Below are 15,631 nucleotides of genomic sequence, written 5' to 3'. Positions count from 1 at the left end.
TTTTGGGTTTGGGCGGAATCCAGCTCCTGTCTAATTTCTGCGGTTCATATCCCAGGTATAGACAATTGGGAAGCGGATTATCTCAGTCGCCAAACGTTGCATCCGGGCGAATGGTCTCTTCACCCAGAGGTATTTCTTCAGATTGTTCAAATGTGGGAACTTCCAGAAATAGATCTGATGGCGTCTCATCTAAACAAGAAACTTCCCAGGTATCTGTCCAGATCCCGGGATCCTCAGGCGGAGGCAGTGGATGCATTATCACTTCCTTGGAAGTATCTTCCTGCCTATATCTTTCCGCCTCTAGTTCTTCTTCCAAGAGTAATCTCCAAGATTCTGAAGGAATGCTCGTTTGTTCTGCTGGTAGCTCCGGCATGGCCTCACAGGTTTTGGTATGCGGATCTTGTCCGGATGGCCTCTTGCCAACCGTGGACTCTTCCGTTAAGACCAGACCTTCTGTCTCAAGGTCCTTTTTTCCATCAGGATCTGAAATCCTTAAATTTAAAGGTATGGAGATTGAACGCTTGATTCTTGGTCAAAGAGGTTTCTCTGACTCTGTGATTAATACTATGTTACAGGCTCGTAAATCTGTATCTAGAGAGATATATTATAGAGTCTGGAAGACTTATATTTCTTGGTGTCTTTCTCATCATTTTTCTTGGCATTCTTTTAGAATACCGAGAATATTACAGTTTCTTCAGGATGGTTTAGATAAGGGTTTGTCCGCAAGTTCCTTGAAAGGACAAATCTCTGCTCTTTCTGTTCTTTTTCACAGAAAGATTGCCATTCTTCCTGATATTCATTGTTTTGTACAAGCTTTGGTTCGTATAAAGCCTGTCATTAAGTCAATTTCTCCTCCTTGGAGTTTGAATTTGGTTCTGGGGGCTCTTCAAGCTCCTCCATTTGAACCTATGCATTCATTGGACATTAAATTACTTTCTTGGAAAGTTTTGTTCCTTTTGGCCATCTCTTCTGCCAGAAGAGTTTCTGAATTATCTGCTCTTTCTTGTGAGTCTCCTTTTCTGATTTTTCATCAGGATAAGGCGGTGTTGCGAACTTCTTTTCAATTTTTACCTAAAGTTGTGAATTCCAACAACATTAGTAGAGAAATTGTGGTTCCTTCATTATGTCCTAATCCTAAGAATTCTAAGGAGAAATTGTTGCATTCTTTGGATGTTGTTAGAGCTTTGAAATATTATGTTGAAGCTACTAAATCTTTCCGAAAGACTTCTAGTCTATTTGTTATCTTTTCCGGTTCTAGAAAAGGCCAGAAAGCTTCTGCCATTTCTTTGGCATCTTGGTTGAAATCTTTAATTCATCTTGCCTATGTTGAGTCGGGTAAAACTCCGCCTCAGAGGATTACAGCTCATTCTACTAGGTCAGTTTCTACTTCCTGGGCGTTTAGGAATGAAGCTTCGGTTGATCAAATTTGCAAAGCAGCAACTTGGTCCTCTTTGCATACTTTTACTAAATTCTACCATTTTGATGTATTTTCTTCTTCTGAAGCAGTTTTTGGTAGAAAAGTACTTCAGGCAGCGGTTTCAGTTTGAATCTTCTGCTTATGTTTTTCATTAAACTTTATTTTGGGTGTGGATTATTTTCAGCAGGAATTGGCTGTCTTTATTTTATCCCTCCCTCTCTAGTGACTCTTGTGTGGAAAGATCCACATCTTGGGTAATCATTATCCCATACGTCACTAGCTCATGGACTCTTGCTAATTACATGAAAGAAAACATAATTTATGTAAGAACTTACCTGATAAATTCATTTCTTTCATATTAGCAAGAGTCCATGAGGCCCGCCCTTTTTTTGTGGTGGTTATGATTTTGTATAAAGCACAATTATTCCAATTCCTTATTTTATATGCTTTCGCACTTTTTTATCACCCCACTTCTTGGCTATTCGTTAAACTGAATTGTGGGTGTGGTGAGGGGTGTATTTATAGGCATTTTGAGGTTTGGGAAACTTTGCCCCTCCTGGTAGGAATGTATATCCCATATGTCACTAGCTCATGGACTCTTGCTAATATGAAAGAAATGAATTTATCAGGTAAGTTCTTACATAAATTATGTTTTCTTTTCTCTTCCTATACCTTCGGTCGAATGACTGGGGCTGGAGAGAAGGGAGGAGCTATATATACAGCTATGCTGTGATGTTCTTTCCCACTTCCTGTTAGCAGGAGGATAATATCCCACAAGTAAGGATGAATCCGTGGACTCGTCGTATCGTAGAAGAAATCAATTTATCAGGTAAGCATAAATTTCCTTTTTTATGGACCTCTGGCCCCACCATACAACTACTACCACACTGAAGTTATAATCCGAAATTGCACAAAAAAATAAAAAACATTTACTAAATAAGTCCTACCTCCTCTGCAATGCTGTCTGACTCAGGCAAACACTGTACAAACAAAGTGTCTGTCTCACACTGTGCATAGTGTTTACCCCAAGGCAGAACATAGAGTAATCTGAGATGTCATCGCAGAAAATGCAGCATGTCTGCAGAAAGAACAGGAACTGTTAGCACTTTAACTTTTCAGCCCTGCTCCACATTAGGCTGTTCTTTTTAAACAGAGCTGTTCTCTGGCTGCATTGTATATATTTTTCCATAACACAGTGCATCCAGAGCAAAGTGCTGTTTGAAGACAACAGTCAAATATGGAGTAGTGTTGCAAGCTCGTTCCCTAGCTTTTCACAGTCTGCAAAGCTGTTTTTCTCTGAATGTAAGATGTTCATATGAGCAATGCACCTTTTTAATTACTACATTTCTATGTTAGACTAAGAGAAAATGAAACAAATTAATTCAAGAGACATTTTACAATTACTTTTTTGTCTGCAGCTAATTTGCAATGCAATTTTCAACTACTGCACTAGATTATACAACTTTAAATATTGCTTTATTCTCCAGTTAACCAACACATTGCAATTGATCTGGTGCTTTAGTGCAACTGACAAATTTACTATTTTATTTTATTTAAAAATGACCTGCAGACATTTTTTTACTAAAAAAATCTCATCTCAGAAAGTGAAAACACATTCTGTCCCTGGGGTGGTTTAGTGCACACTCAGAAATTCTCTCAAATACTAATACTTTACTCCTTGTAATAACATTTCCCATGCTCGATTAGCACTCTGCTGTAGTTCCCACTGGTGGCTGCCAAAATGCAAAAAAAAACCATTTTTTTGTTGTTGTTCTTGCCTCATTGGGCCCCTGACAGGAGTCACCCCCTGATGGCGGCCCTGATTATATTCATTTAGACTGAGCTACACATAGTTTATAGTTGTCTATTTTGTAATTGTATTGCTCATCCTTTACAAAAACACTAAGACTCTAAGAAACACAACACAAATTAAGTTGTTGTTCTAGGTAATGTCCTATCATGAGTTATTAAGGAGATTTCTTAGCTTCCCACATAAAACCTATGGTGTGTAATTATAATTTCCCCCTTTAAGATTGTAGTTTTCTTTTTATTTTCTTAAACAGTTTCTCACTATGGCATTGAACACAATCTATGGCTGAATCTTTTTCTGCTCTTTTTTTCTGGCCAAAAAGGCTACTTTTTGAATATGCATGTTCACAATAGTGTGTTTTCGGCTTTTTCCCGCACTTAAAAATTAGATTTCGGATCCTCAATAAAAGCCCTATTTCTGCAATGGGGCCAAAAAGTTCTCTGATCGCAATGCATTTTCGTCTTACTTTTAAACACCTTTTCAAATTCGACATCTCTGAGGGTCTCGATAAATCATCGAAAAAGCATTTTGGACATCTTTACAACTATTTCACAGCTATTTGCAAACAATCGATCTTGCACATATGTAAAACACTCTGAAATAGCCACAGCAGACAATTCTGTAGGTTTATTAACATACATTAAATCGATTCATTAAAGCTAAATTCATCCCTATTGGAGAGGCTTTATACAGGGCATACATTTAGATATGTATAGATACACAGTATGTGATATCCTGAACAGTTAATGGGATCTGCAGGACAAGTCACTTCAGGACCCCAACGTCTTCAAATGGTGTGTTTAAATTTTTAATATTTTATTGCAAGTCACACTCACACAGTTGTGATTATCACCAACAGTACTACCGTCTTTTAAATTGGGTTTTTAAAGGAGATCTCGCAATCGCTTCTTTCATAAGAACCTATTTTAGTCTGTTTCCATTCGCACCATTGCTAAACCATCTTAATTGCATCTTTTAGTTTGTCAGGATGGGTGGACACTGGACAGTACACCATTTTTCTATCACTATATGGTCGCTTTTCAACTTTCATAATTTATTTTGGACAATATTTGCATCTGTAGTTTTGTTAAAGCATGTTTCCATTTTGGGGTGAACTGAAAACAAAATGGCATCTATAGGTTTCTATTCAAAGGACTTAAAATAAGTTCTTATACTGGATTTTAACATTCTTTAAATTGTAAATTGTGAACCCTCTGCCTTGTTATACTTTATCTGCCTAGGAGACCCTTAAACGAGATTGTTCCTTTGTGAATGGGTTTTTATAGGAGACGAGCCTCCATGCATGCTAAGTACAAACTCACTCACAAGGGTGCCTTTCAAAGTGCCTGTGCTACATTATTGAACTTGCGTCAAGAATGCTCATCCGAGTTTACAATTTCAAGTACGAGTTTACAGGCCTGTAAAGTTGAGAAACCATTTTCTTCAGATTATTTGTACAATCTAAAAAAACTCTTTAAAATGGGTAAAACCATATTAAGATCTTTTGGATGTCAGCAAGCATTCCAATATAGCCTGGTATTGTCTTCATTGGAATCTGCAGACCGCTTTCACAGGGTCAACAGTAATCAACTAGATGCTGAAACTAGACGTATAGAATTAGGCTGTCGGGTCACAATCACTAGTAGTTATCCTCCCAAGTGTGTTTTCATGATATAGACTTGGGGCTTCTTATTTTCTAAATGATTATTATTACAAAGTCATTTCTGCATTGCTGCAAACCAGAAATGTCCATACTGCTGAGACCTTTTACAGAATTCAGGTTCTCTCCATATTCCATCAGGAAAGGGCAGGCATCGATTCATATAAATTCAAACGGAACAGTTTCCAAGTAGATATCCAGAGGGCAGGATAGTAGAATAATTCATTATTATCCGGGCCACAAAAATAGATTTAATAATTCAAGTGCAGAAGGGTTTATACGTCAGTATATTGAATACCTCTAGGTCCTTCTGTGTTCAGCTTGGATTTTGAATACCTTCTCTGGCCTGAATACTGGTTACTGGATCCTCCACTTGGACACTAGTTTAATTAAAAACTTAAAAAATGGGGGGGGGGCAGAGCTAGCTCTGCCTCTGAGTGGTCGCACAATACATCAGCTCCGACTTTTCACTGAACAGTGGCCGATTAACAGTTGACACATGATTAAGCAACAGTAATGGCGAAAGTGACTTGATTAGCGACACGCTTCACCGCTTATGCCCACAGAAATCATTGCAGCAAACACGGGGAAGACGCCATCTTGTTAGACCATACTGGTATCTCTTCACCAGGAGAAGCTCATCCATTACTGCAGCATTAGGGACCTTGTCATTCCCTCAGCATGGATAGACATATATATCCGATGCAGTTATCAAAGACCTATTTAAAACTCTTGAATGGAAAATGGATCAATGTTTTGATGATTTGCACCAATCGCTAGGGCTCACAAGCAATGAAACTGGCTCCGGGGAGCTTGAGACTGTGATACCTTTATGGAATGCTGCCCTTAGCTACCAAGAACCTGAGCAGATGGAACACACTGTCGCTCTTACCATGGAGCAGAACAGGCAGACGCCTCCGATAGAGACTGACTGTCTTATTGAAAAACCCCATGTAGCACTTGTTCCTGAGCGGATAACTACTACATGGCAGCCAAAGCCCAAGTCTTATTTTCAGCAGCCATCTGTCACCCTGCGATCACTATGAGAAGTCTATCTCTGGAATCAGTACAACACTGTATTGCCAACCTGACGATACACAAGAGATCGGCAACACTTTTGGGGACACTGACCATCATGTAGACTCTCCCACAATACATTTCGCTACGTGACAAGATATGCCAGCATGGGGAGTGGGATCCTGGAGGCGATGACCCTATCATGAAAGAGACGACGACTCCCTGCATAAGCTTAAAACATGGCCAGGTCCTATGGGATGTCACCCAACAGCCATACGCTGAAACTACTTACATAGGGGAGGCAACTACAGATGCTCTTGACAAAACTGATGATTAGTACAGCGTTCTTGTGCCAGTGAACCCTCCGCAAGCCTTAGAGCTGCTACTATGAGTCAGCTCACGATACGGACTCGACCCTTCATGGACCTGCTGCACACTGATCTGGAGGAAATCTAGGATCCGTTCTACTATACCATACCCAAAAATTTACTCTATTTTATGTAAACTTATGTTCTGATTATTTTTACAAATTCACAGAGGCCTAGTAGCCATAGCAATTTCTTTTAGACATACCTATGCCTATAGACTAGGGAATTCAAGGTAGGTACTGAAGCGGTGGAGATATCTAGAGGGTGGAGTATTAACATTAAATTGGTAATGGAGTTTGCTCAGCGCCATAGCTAGACTCACCTCTGTTTTTTAATGCTCTCACCTAACATAAGTATCTTGTTTCCATGCTATAGACTATAACCATTTATTGATAGATACTTTGTAGAAATACTGTCCAACTTCTTATGGCATTAGTTTTACAGCTAGGTAATTGAACACATTGCCTATAGCATACATGAAACGGGTATACAACATACAACTCAGAGATTTATGACTCCTGCCAGATAGGGGATCCATTTAATGCCAACCCAACTATAAGTCCTATCTAGCTATACCCTTAGATGCCCTTACACCTGTCAACTACCTACCTTTTACTATAGACAAGTCTTATTTGTGTCCCTACCCTATGTACTTATCTAAACGACTTCCATATTAAAGCTGCCAGCAGCCGAGGCAGCACAGTAAACAATAAGGGCAGAACTGGAAATGCTAACGACACTGCATAGCATTAGGATAAAAACTCTCTCTGTGTTTATAGGTAGCAATTGAGCACCATTGGTGTTTGGACTTATCACCTTAGACCTTTCAAAAGGTCTTGGTATATAAGGATCATCCCTACACTCTCACATATATTAATTTCTCCAACATAGGTGTGTCCGGTCCACGGCGTCATCCTTACTTGTGGGATATTCTCTTCCCCAACAGGAAATGGCAAAGAGCCCAGCAAAGCTGGTCACATGATTCCTCCTAGGCTCCGCCTACCCCAGTCATTCTCTTTGCCGTTGCACCGGCAACATCTCCACGGAGATGGTTAAGAGTTTTTTGGTGTTTAAATGTAGTTTTTATTCTTCAATCAAGTGTTTGTTATTTTAAAATAGTGCTGGTATGTACTATTTACTCTGAAACAGAAAAGAGTTGAAGATTTCTGTTTGTAAGAGGAAGATGATTTTAGCAAACGTTACTAAAATCGATTGCTGTTTCCACACAGGACTGTTGAGATGAAGTAACTTCAGTTGGGGGAAACAGTTGGCAGACTTTTCTGCTTGAGGTATGACTGGCCACATTTCTAACAAGACTTTGCAATGCTGGAAGGCTGTCATTTCCCCTATGGGGACCGGTAAGCCATTTTCTTAGATTAAGTAAAAGAATAAAGGGCTTTATAAGGGCTTAAAAAACTGGTAGACATTTTTCTGGGCTAAAACGATTACTTTGCTAAGCATATTTGGCAGATTATAACTCTTAATAGTTATTATAATCTTGGGGATTGTTGTTAAAAAACGGCAGGCACTGTATGGACACCTTTTTCAGATGGGGGCCTTTTCTAGTCATAGGCAGAGCCTCATTTTCGCGCCACTAATGCGCAGTTGTTTTTGGAAAGCAAGGCATGCAGATGCATGTGTGAGGAGCTAAGAACCACTGAAAAAGCTCATAGAAGGCGTCATTTGGTATCGTATTCCCCTCTGGGCTTGGTTGGGTCTCAGCAAAGCAGATACCTGGGACTGTATAGGGGTTAAATGTAAAAACGGCTCCGGTTCCGTTATTTTAAGGGTTAAAGCTTTCAAATTTGGGGTGCTATACTTTTAAGGCTTTAAGACACTGTGGTGAAATTTTGGTGAATTTTGAACAATTCCTTCATGCTTTTTCGCATATTCAGTAATAAAGTGTGTTCTGTTTAAAATTTAAAGTGACAGTAACGGTTTTATTTTAAAACGTTTTTTGTGCTTTGTTGACAAGTTTAAGCCTGTTTAACATGTCTGAACCATCAGATAAGCGATGTTCTATATGTATGAAAGCCAAGGTTTCTCCCCATTTAAATATATGTGATAATTGTGACATAGTGTCTAAACAAAGTAGGGACAATGATGCCACAGATAATAATATTGCCCAAGATGATTCCTCAAATGAGGGGAGTAAGCATGGTACTGCATCATCCCCTTCTGTGTCTACACCAGTTTTGCCCACACAAGAGGCCCCTAGTACATCTAGTGCGCCAATACTTATTACCATGCAACAATTAACGGCTGTTATGGATAATTCTATTGCAAACATTTTATCTAAAATGCCTACTTATCAGAGAAAGCGCGATTGCTCTGTTTTAAACACTGAAGAGCAAGAGGACGCTGATGATAACGGTTCTGACATACCCTCACACCAATCTGAAGGGGCCAGGAGGGAGGTTTTGTCTGAGGGAGAAATTTCAGATTCAGGAAAAATTTCTCAACAAGCTGAACCTGATGTTGTAACATTTAAATTTAAATTAGAACATCTCCGCGCACTGCTTAAGGAGGTATTATCTACTCTGGATGATTGTGACAATTTGGTCATTCCAGAGAAATTATGTAAGATGGACAAGTTCCTAGAGGTTCCGGTGCCCCCCGATGCTTTTCCTATACCCAAGCGGGTGGCGGACATAGTAAATAAGGAGTGGGAAAGGCCCGGCATACCTTTTGTTCCTCCCCCTATATTTAAGAAATTATTTCCTATAGTCGACCCCAGAAAGGACTTATGGCAGACAGTCCCCAAGGTCGAGGGGGCGGTCTCTACTCTAAACAAACGCACTACTATTCCCATAGAAGATAGTTGTGCTTTCAAAGATCCTATGGATAAAAAAATAGAGGGTTTGCTTAAAAAGATGTTTGTTCAGCAAGGTTACCTTCTACAACCAATTTCATGCATTGTTCCTGTCACTACGGCAGCGTGTTTCTGGTTCGAAGAACTAGAAAAGTCGCTCAATAAAGAATCTTCGTATGAGGAGGTTATGGACAGAGTTCAAGCACTTAAATTGGCTAACTCTTTTATTTTAGATGCCGCTTTGCAATTAGCTAGATTAGCGGCGAAAAATTCAGGGTTTGCTATCGTGGCGCGCAGAGCGCTTTGGCTAAAGTCTTGGTCAGCGGATGTGTCTTCCAAGACAAAATTGCTTAACATCCCTTTCAAGGGTAAAACACTGTTTGGTCCTGATTTGAAAGAGATTATTTCAGACATCACCGGGGGAAAGGGCCACGCCCTTCCTCAGGATAGGTCTTTTAAGGCTAAAAATAAGCCTAATTTTCGTCCCTTTCGCAGAAACGGACCAGCCTCTAATTCTACATCCTCTAAGCAAGAGGGTAATACTTCTCAACCCAAACCAGCCTGGAGACCGATGCAAGGCTGGAACAAGGGTAAGCAGGCCAAGAAGCCTACCACTGCTACCAAAACAGCATGAAGGGATGGCCCCCGATCCGGGACCGGATCTGGTGGGGGGCAGACTTTCTCTCTTTGCTCAGGCTTGGGCAAGAGATGTTCAGGATCCTTGGGCACTAGAAATAGTTTCTCAGGGTTATCTCCTGGAATTCAAGGAACTACCCCCAAGGGGAAGGTTCCACAGGTCTCAATTATCTTCAAACCAAATAAAAAGACAGGCATTCTTACATTGTGTAGAAGACCTGTTAAAGATGGGAGTAATTCATCCAGTTCCAATAGGAGAACAAGGGATGGGGTTATACTCCAACCTGTTCATAGTTCCCAAAAAAGAGGGAACATTCAGACCAATTTTAGATCTCAAGATCCTAAACAAATTTCTCAGGGTTCCATCGTTCAAAATGGAAACCATTCGAACGATCCTTCCTACCATCCAGGAAGGTCAATTTATGACCACGGTGGATTTAAAGGATGCGTACCTACATATTCCTATCCACAAGGAACATCATCAGTTCCTAAGGTTCGCTTTTCTGGACAAGCATTACCAGTTTGTGGCACTTCCATTCGGATTAGCCACTGCTCCGAGAATTTTCACAAAGGTACTAGGGTCCCTTCTAGCGGTTCTAAGACCAAGGGGCATTGCAGTAGTACCGTACTTGGACGACATCCTGATTCAAGCGTCGTCTCTGTCAAAAGCAAAGGCTCATACGGACATCGTCCTAGCCTTTCTCAGATCTCACGGATGGAAAGTGAACATAGAAAAAAGTTCTCTGTCCCCGTCAACAAGAGTTCCCTTCTTGGGAACAATAATAGATTCCTTAGAAATGAGGATTTTTCTGACAGAGGTCAGAAAATCAAAACTTCTAAGCTCTTGTCAAGTACTTCATTCTGTTCTTCGTCCTTCCATAGCGCAGTGCATGGAAGTAATAGGATTGATGGTTGCAGCAATGGACATAGTTCCTTTTGCACGAATTCATCTAAGACCATTACAACTGTGCATGCTCAGACAGTGGAATGGGGATTATACAGACTTGTCTCCGACGATTCAAGTAGATCAAAGGACCAGAGATTCACTCCGTTGGTGGCTGATCCTGGACAACCTGTCACAGGGAATGAGCTTCCGCAGAGTGGGTCATTGTCACGACCGACGCCAGTCTGGTGGGCTGGGGCGCGGTCTGGGAACCCCTGAAAGCTCAGGGTCTATGGTCTCGGGAAGAATCTCTTCTCCCGATAAAGATTCTGGAACTGAGAGCGATATTCAATGCTCTCAAAGCTTGGCCTCATCTAGCAAAGGCCAAATTCATAAGGTTTCAATCAGACAACATGACGACCGTTGCATATATCAACCATCAGGGGGGAACAAGGAGTTCCCTGGCGATGGAGGAAGTGACCAAGATAATTCAATGGGCGGAGGATCACTCCTGCCACTTGTCTGCAATCCACATCCCAGGAGTGGAAAATTGGGAAGCGGATTTTCTGAGTCGTCAGACATTTCCATCCGGGGGAGTGGGAACTCCATCCGGAAATCTTTGCCCAAATAACTCGATTATGGGGCATTCCAGACATGGATCTGATGGCCTCTCGTCAGAACTTCAAGGTTCCTTGTTACGGGTCCAGATCCAGGGATCCCAAGGCGACTCTAGTAGATGCACTAGTAGCACCTTGGACCTTCAACCTAGCTTATGTATTCCCACCGTTTCCTCTCATTCCCAGGCTGGTAGCCAGGATCAATCAGGAGAGGGCTTCGGTGATCTTGATAGCTCCTGCGTGGCCACGCAGGACTTGGTATGCAGACCTGGTGAATATGTCATCGGCTCCACCATGGAAGCTACCTTTGAGACAGGACCTTCTTGTTCAAGGTCCATTCGAACATCCGAATCTGGTTTCCCTCCAACTGACTGCTTGGAGATTGAATGCTTGGTTTTATCAAAGCGTGGGTTTTCAGATTCTGTAATAGATACTCTTATTCAGGCTAGAAAGCCTGTAACTAGAAAAATTTACCATAAAATATGGAAAAAATATATCTGTTGGTGTGAATCTAAAGGATTCCCATGGAACAAGATAAAAATTCCTAGGATTCTATCCTTTCTACATGAAGGTTTGGAGAAAGGATTATCTTCAAGTTCTCTGAAGGGACAGATCTCTGCTTTATCTGTTTTACTTCACAAAAGACTGGCAGCTGTGCTAGACGTTCAAGCGTTTGTTCAGGCTCTGGTTAGAATCAAGCCTGTTTACAGACCTTTGACTCCTCCCTGGAGTCTTAATCTAGTTCTTTCAGTTCTTCAAGGGGTTCCGTTTGAACCCTTACATTCCGTAGATATTAAGTTATTATCTTGGAAAGTTTTGTTTTTGGTTGCAATTTCTTCTGCTAGAAGAGTTTCTGAGTTATCTGCTCTGCAGTGTTCTCCGCCCTATCTGGTGTTCCATGCAGATAAGGTGGTTTTGCGTACTAAGCCTGGTTTTCTTCCGAAAGTTGTTTCCAACAAAAATATTAACCAGGAGATAGTTGTACCTTCTTTGTGTCCGAATCCAGTTTCAAAGAAGGAACGTTTGTTACACAATTTGGACGTAGTCCGTGCTCTAAAATTCTATTTAGAGGCCACTAAAGATTTCAGACAAACATCTTCTTTGTTTGTTGTTTATTCTGGTAAAAGGAGAGGTCAAAAAGCAACTTCTACCTCTCTTTCTTTTTGGCTTAAAAGCATTATCCGATTGGCTTATGAGACTGCCGGACGGCAGCCTCCTGAAAGAATCACAGCTCATTCCACTAGGGCTGTGGCTTCCACATGGGCCTTCAAGAACGAGGCTTCTGTTGACCAGATATGTAAGGCAGCGACTTGGTCTTCACTGCACACTTTTGCCAAATTTTACAAATTTGATACTTTTGCTTCTTCTGAGGCTATTTTTGGGAGAAAGGTTTTGCAAGCCGTGGTGCCTTCCATTTAGGTGACCTGATTTGCTCCCTCCCTTCATCCGTGTCCTAAAGCTTTGGTATTGGTTCCCACAAGTAAGGATGACGCCGTGGACCGGACACACCTGTGTTGGAGAAAACAGAATTTATGCTTACCTGATAAATTACTTTCTCCAACGGTGTGTCCGGTCCACGGCCCGCCCTGGTTTTTTTAATCAGGTCTGTTGAATTATTTTTTCTAACTACAGTCACCACGGTATCATATGGTTTCTCCTATGCATATTTCCTCCTGTACGTCGGTCGAATGACTGGGGTAGGCGGAGCCTAGGAGGGATCATGTGACCAGCTTTGCTGGGCTCTTTGCCATTTCCTGTTGGGGAAGAGAATATCCCACAAGTAAGGATGACGCCGTGGACCGGACACACCGTTGGAGAAAGTAATTTATCAGGTAAGCATAAATTCTGTTTTTTTTCAAGTTGGCAGATATATTAATAGTCCGCTCAGACCATATAATAGTGTCTCCACTACATCAGCTTTGGAACATCTTAAGACCCATAAGGCTGAGAAGGATAATGGATGGCACTCCTGGGGAGAAGTCTAATTGCAAACAAGTCTGAATAAAAGTTTATAATATTGTTAATAGTGTCCTCAAGTTTATAACAATATCACGTTGCTCTATTACTATTCTCACTAGCCACTAGTGACTGCATCATTTTACTTGTTAATCTCTTCCCCCTCCACTCCCAATTTAAAGCGGCTCTTGTCTGCTGACTCCCCTGCCCCCTAAATAATATTTATCCATTATGCAGGTGTGTACTTTACTCATCTAACTATTATTCCCTAGTCATTATATATTACGGTCTGTTTTACATCCCTAGGGACGCTTCTTTCCACATAGACTGCAAACACATGGTTAACTTATAGGTTTTTCATTTACACACACCTGCCCTGCTCTCTATAAATTAATATAAAATGAGATTTCATCACTATATATCCAAATTTATTTCTAGCTAATAACCCAGTTATATTACTAATGGTTTTCTACTATGTATGTTGTATGCAGTTTACATTCCTTTCTATTTGCACATAGGGCGTCTAACAGTAGTTTTCCTTGTCTTTGTTTCTTCTTCTCTTTGACACTAGTACCTTGGAAATTACTTGCAATATCACAACTTTGGGGTTTAAACGTTATTCAGATGTATGCCTCAGGTTATCTGCGTATAACCTTCTCTTATGATCCTTTGTAATTGGATACATTTTGTCTTTTCTTTTCATATTAACATAATGCCTCAATAAAAATTTGAAGTTAAAAAAATCTTAAAAATTGCAGCAAAATTCTGATATTGCTTTTATTGATCCTGTGAATAATTTAGTTATTTACACAGTTTTCATATTCTAATTCATGGGTGTTTTTTTTTTTTTTTCTTCTTGCTGTGGAACAAAGTTGACTTAAAAGAGAATCACCCTTTATATAGGCAAGGTGGAGTGTTCAGAATAGCAACAAGATTAAAAAAAAAAGGTGATAAGAGGTTGTTCTATTCAAAAGTAGCTGCAGGTTCTCTCTGGCTTGCACCCCCCACAAATTTCTATGGATGCATGTTGTCTAAAAACCTTAGCCAATACTGCAGTACTGAAATTTTCAGTATAGTTGTTACTCTGTTGTGTGGAGGTAATAGTGTACAGTGTTCACAAAGTTTGCCAGCCGATTGGGATTAGGACGTGGCCGGGTTGGAGCAGTGTAATACTATTCAATATTATAAAAAATTTCTGTCATTTTATAAATGTTAGCTAAGCTATCCAAAGCACAAATGAATTGCATAGTTTAACATCGATTTAATTGATAATTTGTCCAAAAAATATTGATAACGTTTAATATTAACTAATTGTTTCTAAATATTGGCTTAATGGGATTGAAAGTTCAAAAATAATTCCATTAGCAAAAATGCTTCTAATACCCTCTGAGAAGGTGTGGTGTTTAAATAGTGGTGCATGGGCCCATACAGGATATGTGCGTATGCTGCAGAAAAACAGTAATGACGTTGATTAAAAGCATTTTTGCTAGTTCATGTATTTTGCAAAAATGCTTCTATTTCAAATTAAAATGCACATTTCATTTTTGACCTTTCTATCCCTTTAAAATTTTTTAGCCGGTTGATTAGTAAAATCAGACGGGTGATACACCCATTAAGAAGACCCTGGGGAGAACACTGGGGTAATAGCCCCATTTTAAATGTAATATTTTAACGAAACTGTAGGGAAAAAACAAGACTTGTAACTCCAGTCTGGCGTGAAAGAAAAAGAATGTTAATTAAAACAATGACATACAGTCTAGTCAAAATTAAATTGAATGTAAACTTTTAGGAATATGTGCCCGGTTTTTAAAAATCCTATTAAAAACAGGGGCACTTTTCTTCATGAAGCCGGACTGCCTGCCGCCCGTCTATTCATAGGTCAGAAATTAAGAATCCGGCTTCCTCCAATCACAGCATGGCCTCAGGGGGAATCGCTGGTCGGCTTCATGAAGAAAAGGCAAGTATTTTAACAAAACGGCTGAAATGTAAACTTTGATGAATGAAAGTGCCCCTGTTTTTAAATAGGATTTTAAAAACTGGGCGCACACATTCCTCAAAGTTTACATTCACTTTAAGCTTTCATGATTCAGATAGGGCATGCAATTTTTAAACAACTTTCCAATTTACTTTTATCATCAAATTTGCTTTGTTCTTTTGGTATTCTTTGTTAGAAGCTAAACCTGGATAAGCTTATAATCTGATTTCTAAACTGTTAAACATCACCTGATTTTGACAGTTTTTCACAGCTAGACAGCGCTAGTTCATGTGTGCCATATAGATAACGTGCTCATGCCCGTGGATTTACCTAGGAGTCAGCACTGATTGGCTAAAATGCAAGTCTGTTAAAAGAACTGAGATGAGGGGGCAGTCTGCAGAGGCCTAGATACAAGGTAATCACAGAGGTAAAACGTGTATTAATATAAAAGTGTTTATGCAAAACTGGGGAATGGGCAAT

At 40.2% G+C, this 15,631-nt stretch overlaps 1 protein-coding gene across 1 annotated transcript in view; it reads left to right on the top strand.

The window, feature by feature from the left end:
* Positions 1-15,631, top strand: part of CDK8 (cyclin dependent kinase 8) — a 399,753-nt gene that overhangs the window by 135,912 nt on the left and 248,210 nt on the right. The window lies entirely within an intron of this gene.

Source organism: Bombina bombina, chromosome 3 (genome assembly GCF_027579735.1).
Source record: "Bombina bombina isolate aBomBom1 chromosome 3, aBomBom1.pri, whole genome shotgun sequence".
Taxonomy (NCBI): Eukaryota; Metazoa; Chordata; class Amphibia; order Anura; family Bombinatoridae; genus Bombina; species Bombina bombina.
The sequence above is the reverse complement of the archived record's forward strand: the minus strand, read 5'-3'. Positions and strand labels throughout refer to the sequence as shown.